We start from the raw sequence: 7,109 nt of genomic DNA, 5'->3' as shown, positions 1-7,109 counted from the left end.
TATGTGGACACCCTTTCAAATTAGTGGATTTGGCTATTTAAGCCACACTCGTTGCTGATGGGTGAAAAACTCGAGCACACAGCCATGCAATCTCCATATACAAATATTGGTAGTAGAATGGCCTTACTGAAGAGCTCAGTGACATTCAATGTGGCACTGTCATAGGATGCCACCTTTCCAACAAGTCAGTTTGTCAAATTTCTGCCCTGCTAGACCTGCCCCTGTCAACTGTAAGTGCTGTTATTGTGAAGTGGAAATGTCTAGGAGTAACAACGTCTCAGCCAGGAGGTGGTAGGCCACACAAGCTCAGAACGGGACCGCTGAAGCGCGCTTATTGTGTAAAAATCGTCTCCTCGGTTGCAACACTCACTACCGTGTTCCAAACTGCCTCTGGAAGCAACGTCAGCAAAATAACTGTTCGTCGGGAGCTTCATGAAATGGGTTTCCATGGCTGAGCAGCCACACACAAGCCTAAGATCACTGTGTGCAAGGCCAAGCATCGGCTGGAGTGGCGTAAAACTCACCGCCATTGGACTCTGGAGCAATGGAAACGCGTTCTCTGGAGTGATGAATCACGCTTCACCATCTGGCAGTCCGTCGGACGAATCTGGGTTTGATGGATGCCAAGACAAAGCTACCTGCCTCAATGCATAGTGCCCACTGTAAAGTTTGGTGTCGGAGGAACAATGGTCTGAGGCTGTTTTTCATGGTTTTGGGCTAGGCCCCTTAGTGAAAGGAAATCTTAACGCTACAGTATACAATGTGCTTCCAACTTTGTGGCAACAGTTTGGGGAAGGCCCTTTCCTGTTTCAGCATGACAATGCCCTCGTGGAAAAAGCAAGGTCCATACAGAAATGGTTTGTTGAAATCGTTGTGGAATAACTTAACTGGCCTGCACAGAGCCCTGACCTCAACCCCATCGAACACCTTTGGGATGAATTGGAATGCCGACTGCCAGCCAGGCTTAATCGCCTAACATCAGTGCCCAACCTCACTAATGCTCTTGTGGCTGAATGGAGTCCCTGCAGCAATGTTCCAACATCTAGTGGAAAGGCTTCCTAGCAGAGTGAGGCTGTTATAGCAGCAAAGGGGGACTAACTCCATATTAATGCCCATGATTTTGGAATGAGATGTTCAACGAGCAGGTGTCCACATACTTTTGGTCATGTAGTGTATGTTGCATTTCCCAACATTGACAATTATCAAACAAAAGTTCAAATGTATGCCTACGATTTCTATCTGCCAATGAAAATCATCATAGCTGTTCTCTTGAATCAGACTTCCAGTTCCCCTTGTCAAGTGAAGTCATACAGTATGTTTTTAACAGTTGGGGCAAATACATTTTCAATTTAGGTAGGGGATGAAATATAATCTTTTTTTGTGTGTGTTTTGTTTTTATTATCATTATTTGAATTCCAAGTCACTTCTTGAATTAGACCCCAGACCTGGTGTTTACCATTGAGTATGTAGTCATAGGAGTTCTCATGGTTGTCCTTTGACTGTGACATATACTTTTCCCCCTTTGACCCTAACGTGAACACTTGCCTTTCACCTTCCATTAACAACCCCCATTCATTTGTACCAAATTAAAACTCTCACCCCTCCCTTGTAGTTTTTATGTTGTTTCTTTGTACAAACCCCAGGAAGATACCGTATGCATAAGCAAATCGTTTTCGCTGATTCAACTTGCATTTCGATTAAAGCAAATCCTTTTAGAAAAGTAGGAAAGACGACCTGCGCTAGAGTTGTGTAGATTGTAGGGGAGAAAGGGAGTGGGAGAATGGGTGTAGTTCTGTGTTTTGCTTCTTCCCATTCCTTGTCTTCCTCTTTCATCCCTCTTCCCCATCTTTTTCTGCTCCTCCTTTACAGTCACAACCTCAACATCTGTTAGTCCCACTTTGTGTTGTTATGGACAACTTGGTGTCCACGTCTGCCATTGCTACCTCTTCCTTCCTGGTCAGATCTCAGTGGAGTCTGCAGAATTGTGGGTAGGTTCAAATTTCCAGCAAGCTAATGCTGCTGTGGAGGTAAGAGAGATACACCAGGAATATAGGAGATAATACAGGACAATAAAATATGAACATTTTACACATCGTATCTATCAAGAATAAATCCAGCATATGCCCAAACATACTATTTAAGCTATTTACATGTACTACACTGAGTGTACAGAACATTAGAAACACCTGCTTTTTCCATGACATAGACTGACCAGGTGAATCCAGGCGAATGCTCTGATCTCTTATTGATGTCACTTGTTAAATCCACTTCAATCAGTGTAGATGAAGGGGAGGAGATGGGTTAAATAAGGATTTTGAGACATGGAATTTCTATGTGTGCCATTCAGTAGGTGAATGGTCAAGACAAAAGATTTAAGTACCTTTGAACTGGGTATGGTATATAACGGGGAGCCAGGCGCACCGGTTTGTGTCAAGAACTGCAAAACTGCTATGTTTTTCACGCTCAACAGTTTCCTGTGTGTATGAAGAATGGTCCACCACCCAAAGGACATCCAGCCAACTTCACACAACTGTGGGAAGTATTGGAGTCAACATGGGCCAGCAACCCTGTGGAACGCTTTCGCCACCTTGTATAGTCCATGCCCCAGGGAATTGAGGCTGTTCTGAGGAAAAAGGGGGGAGGGGGTGTTCTTAATGTTTGGTATATTATGCCATTGCACATTTTCACTTGACACATTGGGTAATTCTAGTGTGTAATTGGCCTAAAGTATAGTACACTATAGAACCTTTATCAGAGTTCACATTAGCCCTTGGGCATCCCCAGTGACGATTTTAGCATGTAAATCTTGGTGGGCCCTCCAAAAAAAACAAGTGGAACTAGGGTTGCAAAGGGTCATAAACTTTCCTGGAAATTTTCAGGAAATTTTCCATGGGGGAAGTTAAGCCCAGGAATTCTGCTTAAATTCATCAAAAAAGTTAGCTTATAACAGTGAACATTTTTTGTGGGATACACATAAGGCAATTCTAGGTCTTGTGGCATATTTTGGTTAAACTATCCCCAATTGAATGGAATTGCAACCCTCTGCATGCACAGTGCATTCTTCCATCATATGTACAGCTGATTCTCAAGATCTCGCACACTAATGAGATGCTATTGAGCCCACACTTCTACACTGTCTGAGCCAAGGACTACATGCTTTCTGGTAAGTTTTGATTACAATACTGGGTGGGGTGAATATTTTATATGACATACATGATTTTTTGTTAACTAGTAAATAGTAGCATACAGCAAAGTGTTTAAATCATTTCTAACTTGTTAACAATTTCTGCTAGTTAGTTTTGGCTACCATGTGGGTTTTAGCTTGCTGAGGAGAGTTAATTCACCTGTTTCCATACATGTTTCATTTTTAAACAACTCCTTTGTAAGATAAATGTTTTAACTGCTTAACTATTTATCTGTACATGGAATTGTATTTGGGTTTTTTTCATTAATTTTTTATAATCTTTACAGGACAATGCCACAGGCACTATCTGATGTGTGGAGACATTTCACTGCAGCTAATGTAGAAGGAAAAGCTGTGTACATTTGCAAATAATGTGCCAAATCATATGTGAAGAATGTAACAACGATGCAGAATCATCTGGCAAAAGTGCATAAAGTTCCCTCAGCGCTCACAACAAGCAACCTCTGACAAAAGTCCCTCTACTTCTATTCAAGGGGAAAATTATGAATCGGACACCTTATCGATAGCAACAGCTCATGGTCCTCCTGGAATCAGAAGTTTTTTTGAATCTGTGGAGGAACGTAGTCAGAGAAATGCTGATGAATATCTTGCTCAAGCTGTGTATGCAACTGGTTCACCTCTGATGCTCACAGGCAATGTGTATTGGAAGAGATTTCTGTATGTTCTTTGCCCAGCATACACCCCTCCAACTAGACATGCTTTATCTACTCATTTGCTGGCTGCAAAGTTCAACAGAGTTCAAGTGAAGGTCAAGCAAATCATAGAGAAAGCAGACTGTATTGCAATCATCTCTGATGGGTGATTGAATGTTCGTAGGCAAGGAATAATTAACTACATCATCTCTACCCTTCAACCAGTATTCTACAAGAGCACAGACACAAGGGACAAGAGACACACCGGTCTCTACATTGCAGATGAGCTGAAGGCAGTCAATAATGACCTTGGACCACAGAAGGTATTTGCACTGGTGACAGACAATGCTGCGAACATGAAGGCTGCTTGGTCTAAATTGGAGGAGTCCTACCCTCACATCACACCCATTGGCTGTGTTGCTCATGCATTGAATCTGCTTCTCAAGGACATCATGGCACTGAAAACAATGGATACACTCTACAAGAGAGCCAATGAAATGGTAAGGTATGTGAAAGGTCATCAAGTTATAGCAGCAATCCACCTCAACAAGCAAAGTGAGAAGAATACGAACACCACATGGAAGCTGCCCAGCAACAACCCGTTGGGGTGGTGTTGTCATCATATTTGATAGTCTCCTGGAGTGGACAGGTCAAAAAGCATTAAACCTTTATGGCAATTTAGCTAGCTAGCTTGCACTTGCTAGCTAATTTGTCCTGGGATATAAACATTGAGTTGTTATTTTACCTGAAATGCACAAGATCCTCTACTCCGACAATTAATCCACACATAAAACGGTCAACCGAATCGTTTCTAGTCATCTCTCCTCCTTCCAGGCTTTTTCTTCTCTTGACTTTATATTGCGATTGGCAACTTTCATAAATTAGGTGCATTACCGCCACTGACCTCGTTCGTCTTTCAATCACCCACGTGGGTATAACCAATGAAGAGATGGTACGTGCGTACCTGCTTCTATAAACCAATGAGGAGATGGGAGAGGAAAGACTTGCAGCGCGAACTGCGTCACAAATAGAACTGACTTCTATTTTAGCCCTTGGCAACGTAGACACTCGTTGGCGCGTGCGAGCGAGCAGTGTGGGTGCAATAATTGAATAATATAGATCTCTAAATTTATTTTGCAACACTCGCGCACGAGATGTGAGCGGTGTAGTCAGCCTGTGAGCTATGTTGATGTAAATTGAGAAGAGCGTGGGGCCTAGGGTTGAACCTTGGGGTACTCCCCTTTGCAACTGATAACATTTATTTCTTGGGGAAAGAGCATTATTTGTGTGAGCCTAGCTTATTTTTTTACGGCAGGTAAATTCGCACTGACACTTAATATTAGTTTGATGGCGATTCGTTTTACCAATTTATATGGCGCAATGTTATTTGCAATTGTATAAAAATATACTTTAGGTCTGCCACCTGCGTGGTGCAAAGGACTGTTTTATTTGCACCTAGTAAGAATGTTTCATTTTGTGAGAACCCGGTTCATGTGAACGTATACAAGTTTAAAATTCTTCTTATAGTCACTGTGATAGTAAATGTCAATTTCTGTTTTTTCTATTAATGCCAGGGGATTCCGTAATATTTTGAAAAGGAAATCTTTGTTTTTGTATTGTAAAAGAGTGCCGACTTTTATTTAATTTAAGAAACGCATGCCTGTTCCACAGATACTGCGTTTTGGAAGTGTCAATGGGGAAATGATATTTGGCTTTCATTTGGTACCAATCGGTCATCAGTTATTTTAAAAGTAAATATTAAGGCTTATATTGTTACGCTCGTTGATAGAATGAGACCAACGTGCAGCGTGGTAGGCGTACATTTTTATTTTATTAAAATGACACCGAAAAACAACAAAATACAAAAACGAACATAAAGCTATATGCAGTGCAGAAAGCAACTACGGTACACACAAACAAGATCCCACAACTGAAGATGGGAAAAAGGGCTGCCTAAGTATGATCCCCAATCAGAGACAACGATAAACAGCTGCCTCTGATTGGGAACCATACTAGGCCAACAAAGAAATAGACAAACTAGAATGCCCACCCAAATCACACCCTGACCTAACCAAATAGAGAAATAAAAAGGCTCTCTAAGGTCAGGGCGTGACATATATACAGGGAGATGGATTAGGCTATTGGTAGATTAGGCTAAATTTCCATTGGCCAAAATAATATGGGGAGATTTTAATACAGTATTACATGATAATCTAGATAGATGGCCTCCTAAGGATAGCAATTATGTTTGTGAGATAAGGAATATATGTCTAAGGTTAGGTGTTCGAGATATTTGAAGACATAAGAACCCAGATAAGATTATGTTTACATGGAGTACCAAAGATTTATCTATACAATCCTGTATTGATTTCTGGCTGATATCTGAAGATATGCTGACAAGGTTGATACAGTCTCAATTGAACCATCAATTTTAACAGACCACAAAGGGATTTCAATAAAGATAAATATGCATGCTTTGTCAACAGAAAAAGGTAGTTAAGGTTACTGGAAAATGAATAAGACTTTACTAGAGAATGAAGTATTTAAGAAGGAAGTAGCAGGAATTATTGATAAATATTGGAATTGTGCGTGTGTTATGAATACGTTTGGAAGTTACTGGGAGCTAATGACATTTTGGCTATTTCAATGGGGAAAGAAATTGCTCGTGCGAAGAGAGAGAAAGAATATGACACCATAAAGAGAATAATGGATTATACTTAAAAAACTGATCTAACTAATCAGAAATTACTGGAGCTATCATCACTGCAAATGCAGTTAGACTGTATCTACGAGGAAAATGCCCGGGGAGCGTTTGTAAGATCAAGACAAAAATGGATGGAAGAGGGAGAGAGAAATACAAAATATCTTTAATTTAGAAAAAAGGGCAGGCGAAATGACTTCCATATATAAATGAATTATCAATAATACTCCCAATGAAAATCCAAAAGAAATCTCTCAGCATGTTGCCCAGTTTTATCAGAATCTGTATACATCAGCCCAGTCAACTTCCAATATGGATCCTTTCTTAGACAATGTAGCAAACATTGCTAAGACGATAGATAATGATTTCAGGGATTTTTGTGATAAAAGATTGTATTAAAAACCTTAAGGACAATAGGTCCTCTGGAAATTATGGTTTAATAAGCGAGTTCTATAAAACATTCAATGATCAATTGATTCCTTTCATTCTTGCTATGTTCCAATAATCAATAGAGAAAGGGGAGTTACCGGCTTCCTTAAAGCAAGGTGTAATTACTTTGATTCCTAAACCT

Source organism: Salvelinus namaycush, chromosome 5 (assembly GCF_016432855.1).
Source record: "Salvelinus namaycush isolate Seneca chromosome 5, SaNama_1.0, whole genome shotgun sequence".
NCBI classification, from domain to species: Eukaryota; Metazoa; Chordata; class Actinopteri; order Salmoniformes; family Salmonidae; genus Salvelinus; species Salvelinus namaycush.
Note: the sequence above shows the minus strand (reverse complement) of the source record.